This window comes from Siphateles boraxobius, unplaced genomic scaffold (assembly GCF_051911475.1).
Source record: "Siphateles boraxobius isolate OS27281-9 unplaced genomic scaffold, OSU_SipBor_1 106, whole genome shotgun sequence".
NCBI lineage: Eukaryota > Metazoa > Chordata > Actinopteri > Cypriniformes > Leuciscidae > Siphateles > Siphateles boraxobius.
The window spans coordinates 8,991-25,075 of record NW_027508707.1 but is presented as its reverse complement, the minus strand read 5'-3'; positions in this window follow the sequence as shown (position 1 = coordinate 25,075).

Here is a 16,085-nt window from a genome sequence, read left to right as displayed (position 1 = left end):
CATTAACTAATCTTATCTTAACAAATGAGACTTTGTTGTAAATTGTTACCATTTTGTTATTTCAATTTGTGCTGATCCTAATAAATATGTTATGCATTAAAAATATATATATAGCCTATATATCTATCTATATCTATATCTATATATATATATATATATATATATATATATATATATACATGCAGCGACTTTAGCTACAGAAAATAGTTTTTGACATATCTATATCAGTAGGACTGTTGCCAAATTTTGGTCCTTATAAACTAAAATGTATCGATATTAGCAGTTGTTGGATGGATGAATGGATCGATGGATAAATCGATGGATTGATTTTTTTGGTCAATGAATGGTCAATCAAAGCCATCAAACCAAGTCTGTATGTGAAATGTGATCCTGATCATCTTTTTCTAGAAAGGCTGGATAGTGAACATTTTTGTAGCACTTGTAATCAGTTGTACTAGTGTCAACTTCCTGTTTGTAAAAAATACATCACGTACAAAGTAAAACAAATTCTTAATTATTTAGTAGTATTAGCATAAAATTATTCTTATAACCTCAGGCACTGTACAATTTATCTCAACGTCTGGTCTTGAGACTGTTTGTCTTGTTGATGACAACACAACTGCACTATAATTGAGATGATGCAACTCAAACGCCTGCAACATTGCGGTTGTGATTGTAAACAGGTCCAGTGTCCTTCTGTGGATGTGTGTGTGTGTGTGTATCAACACTGTGACTCATAGCCAATGGTTTAGAAACTACAGTAAATACAGTGAAAATCCAACCAAACAAAGAATTCCCATAAACCGAACTCTCACTCGTCATTTCATTACATTTCCAACTGGTCTAAAGGTGGTTTTATTTCAGATAGTTTTCCTCAGAATTACTTCGTAACAACATTAATTACACGATCCACTAATGTTTCTCAAACACAATGTGTCTCAATACTAGGCTAGGCCTACTTGTTTCCATGTTGTATCAATTTTAAAAACTATAACAAACTTAATTTTGTGAAAGGATGTGCCTGTGTTAGCTTTCTTTAAGATAAATGCTGCTTAGTTTGATATTTGATATCGAGGCTTTCTCTTGAAAGTAATACCTGTACTCTGTAATCCATTGTGTTCATGAGGAAATTATGATGCTGTAGGCTAATTACTCTTAGAAATGAGAAAGTGAGGGCCTACATTCATATGCAATAAACCATGTAATCACGCAGACGTTTCCATTACATCATCCACCAATCAAACCAAAATGCTGTGTGTTGAAAGATGCAGTCAGTCTGGTTTTTACACACGAGGCCATTATTAAAAATACAGTGCAGTGCGCCACCTGCTGGCCAGCCACGCGTCAGCATCTTGAACTTATAACAAAAGTCATTTAACATGTATGCAGCATCCTTGTAATACTTGAATAAATCGACGTAAATGGCCTTGGCAAAAAGCTCTCCGTAGAAGCGTGAATGCAGGGGTGTGTGATGATTTATAGCAGTTTTATGGGATGGTTATAATGTGTGTCATCATTACCACAATGTGACAGATGAAATACTAGCATAATAAAACAGCCACTCTCACTTCCAATATTAGAGCTCATTTATTTATTGGCAGATGTCTGATTCAGATTTATTAGAGAAGCATATTTTGTTGCAGTTAAAAGAGGTGACGAAAGGAAGCGTTTCTCTCTCTCTCTCTCTTTATCTTTCTTCGCAACACGCTGGACTGGTAAACGCATGTTAGTTCCAGATCATTTGTTTCTTAATTAAACAGCTAAAAGCTCTTGGACAGGCTGGCATTATGTTCTGCTGAGCACTGTGACCTTTAATGAGTCTCTCGGATCGTTTTATCTAATGTCTGTGGCTGATAATCTGATTTATTCTGATTGTAAACAGTCCATTCAGAGCTATAAAAGTGTCAGTGTCACTCGAGCCGAGAGAAATGCAGCTCAGGTCTCCTGTTCTCCAGTAATAACACTGTTTTTAACAGCTGTATCCAGTTGTGAACACATAAAGCGATAGCTGAAGACTTCTCTCTCAGAGGTTTGCACTGAGACACGGTTTATCAGTCAAGAAGACGTTCACTGTAAGACTTGACGACTACAAAGTCATGCAGAAATACTCAAAATGGCGGCAGCCTCTTAATAGGTCTCATTCATGAAACATTCGTAAATATACGAGTAAATATGCGAGTGATTTGCGCGTAAAGAGACCTTCCCGAAAACTCTTCTCCTGATTCACAAATACTTCGTAACCGTCAGATGTGATAGTGAAATGTGTGTGTGTGTTAATGAATTCCAATCAGTCGTAAATGGGATGCGCGTGCACGTTCATTCTCAATTACCATAAATCCCGCCCATTAAATCCGACTGACAACTATATAAGGGCATCATATTATGACATGAATGCGATTGAAAAAGAAAAATCTCTCAGATGCAGAAATTCAAGTTTTATTTTCAGAAGTTCAAGTTTTATTTTCAGAAGTTCATTCAAAACACCACATTTTATTTTCAAGCGTAGGCTACAGTGGCGTAGGCCTATCGGGTCCTAAAAAAAGGAAGCTTGGCAGCATATTACAGATGCAGTCAATGGAGTTTCATCTGTTAATCGAACATTCCCAGAAGTGAGAAGAAAATGGTTCGACATTAAGCTTGAGAGCAAAAAACGAATTAGTTCACTTCGGAAAAATCGTATTAAAACTGGATAAGGACCGCCATCGCAGATGCTATTACTGGCTCTCATAATAAGAAAAAACGTATTTAATTACTATATATAATATTTTTTCAAAATGCTGTGTAAATATGTACCCGATTAAGGTGAATTAAAATGCAGCCTTATTAATGAGCAAAACGTTCGGGTGTTAAACGCACTATTTACGTGTGGCTGGAGCAGGTGGAGATTTCTTGCCTACCAACTAACATTTGGAAAATACGAACATTTTAATGAATCCGAAAATTTACGCCAAAACCACTTTACACACGATTTACTCCACTCGTGTTTCATGAATTAGACCCATTGTGTTTAATAATTCACTATTATTAATAATGCGAAAATAATCTGAAAATAAATGAAGGATGAACAATAGGCAGTTTAATGCACAGAGTTGAATAATAATGTAAGTCGTGATAGTCTTTTCTTCTCTATTGTCGTGTATCCGAGTGAAAAGTTGCCCTGACCTCGTCATCGGAGAAGAGGGGAAGTTATTCTGATCCAAGATTATGAAGAGCATGAATTAAATCAGAGCTTCTTTAACTTTTGTGCCCACTCAACACTGGACGTCGGATAGACGTGCAGGTCTATATTGGGTCCGCCGGTCCAAGACCAATCCTGGACATCTATTCGACGTCCAAACTAGGTCCAATATTTGGACGTCCAACCATGACCCAACTCGGACGTCATGTTGACTTTCACATTTGACCTTTGAACTGAGACGTTTTTTTGGACCTCATTTGGACGTCCATTACAGGTGCAGGAAATTTATTCAAATATCAACATTGTTGTTATCAACATGATTAATATGAATACAGATTAGCCTATTTATAATTGTTTAAGATCATTTTCCAAAAACTCCATTTGATCGTCTCAGCACCAGGTGATAACTAGAGACGCAGACTAAGGTGTAATGCTGTAGCTCAAATAGTAGAGCGTTGGCGCTTGCAACGCCAAGATCATGGGTTTGATTCCCAGGGAAAGCAACAACTGATTGGAATGTAAATGTATAATGCAATGTAAGTCACTGTGAATAAAAGCATCTGCCAAATTCATAAATGTCAATACATGGTACAGAAAACATGTCCTCCACTCTTTTGAAACATGGGACTACAGTTATAGAAGTTGAATAAAAATGTCGTCTAAAATTAGTCTAAATTTGATGTTGAAAAGACGTCCACAAGCGACCACATTTGGTCCCACCGACGTCAACATTAGACGTGCAGTAGACGTCGAATAAAGACGTCGCCTGGCGTTACAAAACAACCCCTTCAGTGGACCGAAATTGGACGTCCAAAAATTACATAGAAAAGACGTCACTCCGACGTCACATTGCCAAGTGGACTTTTTCGTCTTTTTTAGTTTTGTTTTTTTGATCATTTTTTTCTGTGATAATGCCAACTGCATACATTTGGGCACAGATGTATTGGAATTTTACTATTTCACCCCTATTTCCTTTCATAAATCTAGTTTGCAGTAGATAGATAAAATAGTTTCACTCAGGACCTTAAGGACAAAAATGTCCCAAATGAAACCCATTAAAACTGAAATTGTTAAACCCAGGGCCGTTTAACTATGAAATGATGCAATCTTTGTCAATAGGCTTTCTTTTTGTCGGCAAGGCTTCAAAATTAACATTTTTACTATTTTTTATCAAATGGTGCCATTTTCTATACAGTAGGTTTGGCCTATATCAAATACTCACTCTTCCGGTTTTCTGCTTATGCATAATAGAGCCAATTGGATAAATTATGAAGTAATAATTGTGTGGGTGTGTTGGTATGGATGTCAGAGTGTGGTTTGTATATGTGTAATAAAAAATTATGTGTGTGTGTGTGTGCGTGTGCAAAATCTACTGAAATCTAATTTTTTGAGATATCAACCTCAAATTTGTAACACAACTTGTTCAGATATGGTTTTGATTTTCTAGTAGTTTTAGAGTTCAACATGTTTCATAATATATATATTTTTATATAAAATATTGTTCATAAATCATTTTTATGAACTTTAACTTCTATAACTTTGTTTTGTTTCACTTTTTAAACTTTTACTTCAACAAGAATCTTCTTTATAATGAAACCAAACGTAAGTCATGCTCCCAAGCTCACAATTTTATGACAAGTTTTATGGACACAAACATTTTTTTTAATTGATGCACAAGGTTTAAACAAGACACCATGCTCTGAAGAAACTATAGGCCTAATGAAACATCAATAACTTTTTCATCTCCAGAATGGACAGATACGGATATAATGTGGATCTCTGGCACTTTATTACTGTTGTTGTTCTTCTGATGTTATGTTCTTTTGCCTCCTGAGTGTGTGGTGACGTTGATCCATCGGGTCTTTTGAGATATCTCACACACACACACACACACACACACACACACACACACACGCTGTAACTGGGCTGCTCATGTGTTGTTCAGTATATCTGAGCTGTGCAGATGTAGTATGATTGATTGATGTGTTGAGTGTGACTTCTCACTGAGATCTTCCACTGAGCTGCTGACTGAACGTGTTTTGTAATCTGTGAAATAATTGCCCGAACGAGGACCGAGAGAGGGGCTTTAACAAGAGGGGCGATTCGCTTTTCATAACATCCATGCTGAAATAATCACAATAAAACTACATCCTGCAAGTGAAAAATCAATAAATGAAATGGAATTTAAAAAAAAACTTAAAAAAAAAAAACTGACAGAGTCCCACCGGCAGAAATCTGAGTGATGCCAGCTGACCTGTCGCCTCGTGACGTCACTCGCGGCTCAGACACGTGATCTTCTCTGGGTTTCAGGACAGCACTTAAGGCAATAATTAACCAAAGTTTTATATCCTCTTAAAAATAAGTGAATTATGTAACGCCGGCTCTGTGTGGCAGCAGCTGCGGTCAGCAAGTCTTCAGAATAAATCTCCGGACAGGGAGGAGGATCTGCTGATGGACCCGAAGTCCCCTGTAGCGAACATTCATTTTCATTTATTTATTTAAAATAGCAAGAGTTGCAGGAGAATTAAATAGTTTTTTTGTGCAGCAACTGAAACCATCAGCATTTAATTGCCTGTTTTAGTTCAGCCATATTTATAGCAGAAGTTGGGGGTCAGTATGCCCCCCCCCAACCCCCGCCCCCCCAAAGAAATTAATATTTTATTCAAGGATAGCCATTAAATTGATCTCTTCTTTTTAATGTTTTGTTCATCAAAGTATCATTAAAAAAAATAGCACATTTTCTTCAGAAATTTTCAGCAGCACAAATATTTTCAACAATGTTTCTTGAGCAGCAAATCATCATATTAGAGTGATTTCTGAAGGATCACGTGACACTGAAGAATAAAGACACTGGAAACACAATGATAGCCTAATGCTGAAAATTCAGCGTTGATCACAGGAATAAATTACATTTCACAATAAATTCGCATAGAAAGCAGCAATTTTTAAATTGCTGAGATGCGCCGATATAGTAGGCTATACACAGGTTATAGTGCATAAATGAAGAGCGAAAGAGTCTCCAGCTGAAATCAGATAACCTCTCATTATGACCAGTAGGTGGAGCTGTAGCTGTAGTCGAGCTCATCTCAGAGATAGGCAGAAAAACTCTGCAACTATGATCCAAAAACAATAGTGGTTATTATGTTCCTAAAACAGGTTCACAAACATTATTCCCCTGTCAGATAGCAGTTCTGAAGACCTCAGCGCTGTCTGACGATGGAAACTAGCCTACATGTTTGTATCCATGAAATGGAAGAATGTAGTTAAATGAACCCTTCCACATTTTGAAAATATACACAGAGAAAAAAGGTGTACATATTTTACCCTTTGGAGTACAGCACTTAAAATCACACATTTGTACCTTTTTACTCCTAAAATATGCATATTAGTACCTTAGAATACAAATATGTACCATAAGGTACAACCTTTTGTGGTAAAACAAAAAAAAAAAGGCACAAAGATGTTATTTTAAGGGTAGTGCCCCATGCAGTGACAAGCTGTTGGACCCCGAAAGGTAAAAATTGTACACCTTTTTTCTCTCTGTGTAGCAATAATCCCAAAAAATTCAAATTCTAAGATCATATAATTGCATATGGATTACAGCTAACAGCCAGTGATTTACCTGACATCACACCTTTATTTGCGCATGCACCCGCAGTGTGTTGTGTCTAAAGCCTCCTCTAGATGGCGCTCTTATCCGCATAAAGCTCCATGCATCAGGAAGAATCATTGACCATTTATGACACAACAATAATGCATCAGCGGTCAGTAAAGCCATTTCTCTATATTGACGACGTGTATTCATTCACTTCCCTTTTCATAGAAGATAATAGTTTCCCATTCCAACTTTACTTTTAACTTATAGCCTTCCTCTTTTAAATCATCTCAAGATTAGCTATATTTTGGTGTCAGGTTGTCTGATAAAGCGAAACTTTACCGTGGGTCATTTACAAAAAAAAGGGCTAGTATTCTATACACCTTTAATACAAAATAATGAATTATTGATAATGATAATCCTAGCCTAATCATTCTTGTAGAATACCTGATTTGAGAAAAATACTTTATTTTTATTTTTACAAGTTATAGGCTATAAGTAAATAAATGCCATTTCCAACAACACATTTAAACTATAAAACAGCTTTAATGGCTTTTCAGCAAAGTTTAAGCTAAATGAAGAAATTATTAGACGAAACAATTAATCAAAATTGACAACATTATATGCAAAAAAATAATTGTTTTGCTAAACAGAATCTGTAATTGATGAAATTGATAAAATTATAATTTTTTTAAACAATATTCCCAATCTTGAAATCTTGAGAACACAAGTTGACTCTTGTCTGAAAGTCTTTGTGGTTTTATTGTTACAAAAATATTATGATATTGGAATATGAGTCGTTATGAGCATGCGTTCACACCGTTCAAAATTATTTCAAACCGGCTTTAACAAATCATGTTATTCAGTATTTGTTTGTTTATTTTTGCAATGCCATGATATAGAAATATAGGACAGCAAGAGAAGCCTGTCATGACATAAAAAAAAATAAGATTTTGAGAATTTAAGAATTTAAATACTTTTATTGTAATAAGATATATAGGTAGTCCTATCAAATACACCTATTTTAGTGATTTTTTTTGTGGATCCCAAAATCAAGCATCATTGAAACGACACTAATCCTCCATCTCTCGACGATGTTTTAACTAATGGTTGGACTAGTTTTCTGTGCGCATTGCAGCCTGAGAGTTGTACACACACACACACACACACACACACACACACACACACACACACACACACACACACACACACACACACACACACACACACACACACACACACACACACACACACACACACACACACACACACACACACACACACACACACACACACACACACGTACACTCTCCTCGCAACTCATTATCACAGTCAGATAAGCATTTGTTGGAGTGACATCATCATCACAGTGCCGCGTGACCCGTCCTGATCAAAGGGCCACTGTGTCCGGCGGGCGTGTCCCAAATCGTGACCCATTCATTGCACATGTATGAAGTGCCCTAGTGACGCCATCACCGGGCGCTGCTGACCTTGCCCTGTCCCGCGCGGATCGAGGGGAAGCCCGACGGCCCACACGGACATACGCAAGTGGAAACCAGAAGGAAATGGAGAATTGCAGAAACGGGAACCAAATAGCCCATATAAGTAGCGTTTACCAGCCTCTCTCACGAGCGCAGAGAGCCAGAGCCTCAGTCGGGCCGGGCCACAATCTCTCTCCCAGGAATTGAGGAAAAGCACAGTCCCGCGCATCTGTTTCCTCAGACAACACATAGAGGAAGCGGGGCGTAAATCACACACAACAAAAATAGAATCAGGGCTGTTATCCAGAATGATCTGGGAGACTTGGTCCTTTTCTTTTTTCCAGGGCTGGCACAAATTTACATTGGCATCCCTACAACAGGCCATACCTGATATGCTTTTTATTCTCATGGGGGGCCGAGGCTGGCTGGGATCTCACTCTTCTGTGGAAAAAATAAAATAAATAAATAATTTATATATAGGCCTATATATATTTATATATAGGTACACACATATTTTTTTTCTGTATAGTCACATATTTAAGTTAACAACATAACTATTTAAAATTCAAACTTTATTGCACAAGTAAAAAGGTTGTTACATTTAACCCCTGCATGCCTGGACATGTTGTGACACTACGGCAGGGGCGAACGTTGGTCCCGGAGGGCCACTGTCCTGCAGAGTTTAGCTCCATCCCTAATCAAACACTCCTAACAAGCCAATCAATGTCTTCAGGGTCACGAACGCTGCAATCAGGTGAGTTTCTTTCAGGGTTAAAGCTAAACTCTGCAGGACAGTGGACCAACGTTCCCCAACCCTGCACTATGGGGTAAGTTGTCACAAGAATACCTGCTATTTATTGACGCTGATTTTAGAAGACTACATTTTTATAACAGGTTATATGATCTAAGTAAGAAAGTAGATAAATAAATAAATACATACATACCCTCTCCAACATTTTTAGATTACTATCAGTTTTAATGGCTTCAAATTTTAGGCTAAGTGAAGAAATTATTAAACAAAACAATTTATCAGAATGGACAACATAATAGGCACAAATATAAAAAATATTGTTTTGCTAAACAGAAAGTGTAATTAATTAAATGCATAAAATTATATCTGATAAAAAAAATTATACTACATTCCCCATGGAGAACATGGAGAACAAAGTTTTCTTTCATCATAGTTGACTCTTATCTGAATATATTGTATTCACATGTTAACCAAATGCTATCACAAAGATATTATGATATTAGAATTTGCCTAATATATGAGAGTTTTGTGTTTTGTGTACCCGTTCAGCTCTTACAATTAGCTCTTGTGCCAACTTTCCTGAGTGACATATTATCTCAAACTGTCTTTGGCAAATCATGATATTCAATATTTATTTGTTTACTTTAGCTATGCCAAGAGATGAAAATTTAGCACAGCAAGAGAAGCCTGTCATGTAATCTGTCGAAAACGACTGCTTGGCTGCTAACAAATGTATATTAGCCTACACTCTATTGATACAAATAAAATGTGAATTATGCATTGAAATATGTCCAGTGCCATCTGGCTAAACAGTGGGTATTAAATCACACATCTGAATAGCTCAGAGAGTTTATGGAAATTCCTCGAATCTCGTAAACAGCTCTGCATGGTGTTTCTCCGAGGCCAAGAGCCCACAGCGATGAGCTCCACACGAATCCTTCAGCTGCCGCCGGTGTTAACAGCCGTGTGGAGAGAGTTTAGCATGAAGGAACAGACCGCTGGCTGAATCCTGGACAGCTTACACACACACACACACACACACACACACACACACACACACACACACACACACACACACACACACACACACACACACACACACACACACACACACACACACACACAATAGTTCACTTTCAAAACCTAGTGAGCTGCCTTGTCTCGGTATCTGCCTTCAAAGGATCATCATAACTGAAATATGACACCTAATAAGTGAGTGAAGTGGAAAGCTGTACAGGCAGAAACTGTTTGCCACACTAAATAGCTTTCCTTTCTACTCAAAAGAGACTCAAGAGACAGTTCATTCCAATAGAGTCTGATGTTAGAATGTAACTAAGCTAATGTAATTCTCCATTTGAAAGCATAAAAAAACATTTTAATTAGCGTTGCAGTCATGGGGCACCAATTGACTTGAATAGCATGGAGAAAAAAATACTATGAAAGTCAATGGGGTCCATCAACTGTTTGGTTACAAGCATTCTTCAAATTTATACAGGTTTAGAACAACTTGAGGGTAAGAAAATGATGAACTATCCCTAATGCTATTTGGGCTTAAGAAACAACATTTATGGGACAGTTCATGTCAAATTGTGTTGCTTGGTTTTTGAAATACTGTATGTTATTTGAATGTGAGTTTCCCAATCACGTAGAAAGGACTTGGTCTTGAATTCCCAAAATAGTTGCCCAGAGGCGTTGCAAAAATGTCCACCAAATGAAATGACTTTCTTGAAAAGGGACTTTGGCCAAAATGAGGTATCTTGAGCAGTGGTTCCCAACCAGGGGCCCGGTGGGGAGTTTCAGGGACGAATTAAAGAGGCCTTTAAATCAGAATCAGAATCAGAATCAGAAAGAGCTTTATTGCCAAGTGTGCTTGCACACACAAGGAGTTTGTTTTGGTACTGAGGCTTCCAGTGGACATATACAAATACAAATACAGATACAAGAAACATAAAAATACAAATTATAAGAATAAAAAATATAAATATAAATATATGAGAATAAAAGTATCACAGTTGGGTTTAGTCAGAATAGTCGACATTTTCAGATTTACAGATTATGAACATATTAACCGTGTTTTGAATATTATAAATAAATAAATCTACATATAAGTATCACCTGAGTTGTAGGATATTGCACTAAACAGTGGGAGTATTGCACTTAAAGGCATATGCCTTGGGAGGAGTGTTAACTGTTCAGGAGGGAAATGGCCTGTGGGAAGAAACTGTTCCTGTGCCGAGATGTTCTTGTGGCCAGTGATCTGAGTCGCCGTCTTGACGGTAACAGTTCAAACAGGTGGTGTCCAGGGTGAGTGGAGTCTGTGATGATTTTACCTGCTCTCTTTCTCACTCTGGAAGAGTACAGGTCCTGGAGGGACGGCAGGGGGGCACCAATAATCCTCTCCGCAGTCCGGACTGTCCGTTGTAGTCTCCTGATGTCTGATTTGGTAGCTGAACCAAACCAGACAGTGATGGATGTGCATAAGACAGACTCAATGACAACTGAGTAGAACTGAATCAGCAGCTCCTGTGGCAAGTCTTGATTTAGTTTTTGGGCTCTACTGGAATAATCTACTGGTTTTCATGTTTGAATGTTCAAAAATACTTTTTCCCATTATTATTATGTTTGCAATGTTTTGGTGGTGTTTTTTTGTTGTGCTCTCTCTGTTTTTTTTCTCTCTCCTGGGTGCAAATGAAGACCAGCTGACACTAATTACCATCATCTCCTGGTTTCCACTGATTGGCTCCTGACTAGGAAAGCTTGTGGATAAACCTGGAGAGGAGAGGCCCTTTTTGACTCCAGGCTCCAGGTCTTCTCCTGCCTCACACCTTAGCATGTGTGCTAAGACTGATTGTACATCTCGTTGTTGGTTGTTATTAACCTGAGCAAACTTGGACTGCAGTTAAACCTAGTGGTGGGCAGATCAAGGCTTCGTGAAACACTGAAACAGTTGAATCCAATGTGCCATATTGTGCCAAGGCTTCGAAACAATCCGACACCCGTCTCCACGGTGACCCCTAGTGGTCAGAACAGTGAAAATGCAACAAAAACCCGGGCCAAACATGCATAAAAACACCTTTTACAAATCTATTGCAAATGTTTTACTGAAAGTAAAATCTTTCAAATGCAACTATCTAATCATCTAATAAGATTATCATGTGTAAACGTGTTCTTTTATCTATTGTCAGGGTTTGTTTTGTTTGTCCTATGAATGGCTCAGCTAAACAGGCCAATAAGACTATTAACTACCTCATTTTAATTATACTAATGTCTAATTAAAATGTCTACAAATGTCTAAAACAGATCAGAAAACAGGTAAAACCCACAGACACTTGTTCATTGGTTCTCAGTGACTCGTCATGATTCATGGGTAGACAGAGATCATCGCTCCCAGTGGTGAACCATGGAAATTTCAAAGTGTTTCGAAACAGTTATGAAGTAATGAAGCTTTGTTTACTGAAATCACGTGACTATGGCAGATGGTACACGCTCCGAACCATTGACTCGGAACAAAAGATTCACATGTTTTTCTCCTGTGTTTGGCTAGAGAGGGAGTAAAGTAAGAAATTTGTTATTCATTTTGAATCTTATTTTGACAGAAAGAAAGTATTCCCCCTAAAGTCAGAACTTTGTTTATTGTTTTGGCCTTGTCCCCTCCTGAAGCCTATTGATGCTTCCCCTTTTTTTGTACTTGGACGAATCCAAATAAAGTCATTTTTGAGAGTTTCAAAATTAGTTTTTTTTTTGTGGAGTGCTGTGACAGAAGAGGAGAGTTCTTGGTTGCCAAACTGTTATTAATTTCCTTGTTACTGCCTCCCTGACGGTCCCCTAGACTGGGAAGGCATGTAACACCATATTTAACATTGTTGAAGCTCCTCTCTTCCCATGGTGCTTCTCAATATCCCTCCTCGTCTCCTCGCTCCTCTGTCCTCCATCCTATGATCCGGAAACCAATCAAGCACAGCCATTTTGAAGGATATCTCAATTCTCTAATTTCACCGCGAGGAGTCGAAGATCGAGGAGTGAGGAGGCTTCCAGAGGAGTCATGAGTGAGGATACACAGTTGTATCCTATGCGGAAGTGTTTTATTGTCTAAACGTGACGCACGTATAAATTCTCCTACCCCTTCACATCAATTCCTCCGTCCCCATTTTCTTTCCTTGTGTACTTCCCCCACATCCTACAGGGGGTGGAGCTGAGGCGCTAGGAAAGGAAGCGAGGAAAGGAAACGAGGATGCACAAATAAGAAATGAGAAGCACCCCCAGTCTAACGCTCTGTTTAGTTCCTGTTTCTGTGAAGCCCCTCCTTCTGAAAAGCGAAGTGTGCTCTGATTGGTCGGCTGGATCAGTGTGTTGTGATTGGTCAAATGGGTAGGCAGCTGCCTAGCTTTTGGAACAGATCTAATGTTTCCCCTGACTTGTATAAAAAATGGTTTCTCTGTCCAAGAAACAAATTATTAGGGGTCCAAACCCTATTGTAATTGTTAATTTCCAAGGATCAGGATTTCCCCTAAAAGTGATCGGGCACACCAAACCGTAAGTCACAGTGACTTGAAACTTTGAAGGCTGGTAGTACTCCCACCATCTACAGCGTCACCAATGCTCGCCCCGATTGACCTGACGGGGGCGCTACAGCGGTCAATAGTGCGAAATCGCTCATAACTCCTAAACCATTAGGCGTAGGCTCAGGTGTCTTATATAGTTAGAATCCTTGACAAAAGATTAGATGGTCTGAATTTTGAGGATTTTTGGCAACTAGTCCTATAAGTTTTTGGCCCAATCGGAACCAAACCAGAGAAGTAAGATTCTGATGGTCAAAAATGATTAAAAAAAGTTTAAATTTCCATTCGCGGTCTTCAAGGGCCGCCAAAACGTTCGAAGTGGGGGGAGCCACTTCAACTAAAATAGCTATAACTCGTGAACGGAATGAGTATACAGTATGTAAGAGCTCATTCTATGGTTGTGTAAAAAAGCAAGAGGCGACTGGTCACTTGGTGGCGCTATAACATGGAAAAAACATAAGAACTGCTATAACTATGCAACCCTAAGTCTGATTGACTTTGAAATTGGCATGCGGTGTCTTCGCCCAAGGTGCCAAGACTGCCTTTGACGTCATTCGCATATCTTGAAAAATGTGTCCGGTGGCGGGCAGTGAAGTTTGAGCAGCTATCAGACAGGGTGAACGGAGGCCGATCGTAATGAAGCTCGCTGGGCCTGTTTGATTCACGGCCCTAAAGGCCTGTGAGAAATTAGAAAGAAACTGCGTTTTTCACAAACGTAAAGGATTTTATACCATGCAATTTTTGGCACACGTCCACAACGTTCGGCACATGTTGTGCAGCTTAATTCTGAGCAACTTTGCCTCTAGGACCGCCACTGTTAATTGAATCGTTCGTTAAATATTGGAGATTATTTCAAAAACCAACTTTGGCGAACTATTCCTAGGTTGTTGGCTCAAGAAAAGCTTTTAAACCATGTATTTCCCATGATAAACTGCCTGTATTGGCTGTAAATGGTCTTTTCCATCTATGATCGAGAAGGTTACACACTTGCTAATTAAAACATTATACCTTTTCACGCATGTGCTTAAAGGACTTAAAGCACCTGAAAACCGATAATTGCTGCGTGCAGCTATATTTTCTATTTATTTTTTCCTCAAATCTATATAAATCAGCCAGTCTATAAAAGTTCCATGCAATGAATGTGTGGATGTGACGATAAGGCTAGTATAGGTTTCAGATCTAAAGCCCCTTCTTTGTTTCTTATAGATTCACTGTCAAGAGGAATGACATAATTCTGAATAAAAACCAAGTAGATTTTATATACTCTGTTGTGGTTTTGGAGTGCATTGATGCCTTCTCAGATAATGAGCTTGCGCCATGGGCCGTGAACACAGAGACGCACTACAGCAAAGCCTCTTCTCTGGGACTAATACATGCTACAGACTGACGAAGATGTGATTAATAACTGTAGAAGAAAATGTTGCACAAACAGAAATGTGGTCCTAAAAATGATAATTTAGTCATAGCTAGAGGGTCGTCCTTTTCAAAGGCAGGCCACACATTTTGCTGTTGAAGATAGTGGAGTGTGGAGATAGAGCGGCACTATTGATGTTTGTGAAGGGGACATCAATACTGCTCTGTAATAAAGCTCTGTTGACTGCAGGGAGCCCGAGTCGCGTTTCCTCGCCCCCGGTCCACACACGCACCCTTCTATCGTCCCTGCTCTCAGATGTAATTACCATGCTTGGCTATCAATTTAGGATGTCTTTTTCAAGTAAAATCATCTCTGACTGTGATGAGCGAGCAGGGCTATGTGTACGTTAATCTCCGGGGTGTTATGGGTCATTCCTTTCATGCAAAACATTATGTCCCCATAGTATGTGTTCATGGATAACACTCAATCTTAACATATGGAAATCATATTAGCTAGTTTTCTTTTATCAAAAGGAAGCAAATATGGGATGGACTGTAAACTGGCAGCTCCAGTAGTAATGAAAAGATTTATCTTGAACTCTGTCATGAAAATTGGCAAGTATAAACCATTGAACAATTTAATAATCAATTAAAAAGGAACTTATACCAGTATGATTTTACGCTGTATCCACATTGGACCAGCGGTTTGGAAATTGGATGGATGGATGATTTAGCTGCGGGTGCCATCTTCTGGTCAGATGCGGGAATTCATTCAGTACCTCAACCTCACAGTGCATTACAGGTCCATTGTGGGATTGAGTGCACTCGATAACGTCCACTATGGTTTCGGACACCACTACAAATGTCTGTTCACTCTAACAGTTCCCTATTTAAGGGGGCGATTTCGGACTCAGCTACTGATTCCTTTGTGCAAAGCAATGATATTTGAATAAAGTAAAGTGTGTCGAATGCAATGATAAGATGTCCTACCTGCCTGTCAACGTGTATTTCTATACCCCCGCACACCTGTTCACGCAGACATCACACGTCATCAGAGCCTTCATGCTATGCAGAGTTAGACAGACTTCAGTCACCGAAACAGCTGCCGCCTTTAACAGTTCCTCCTCAACCAAAACAACCAGCTTATGCTGCGTCCTACTGTAATCTG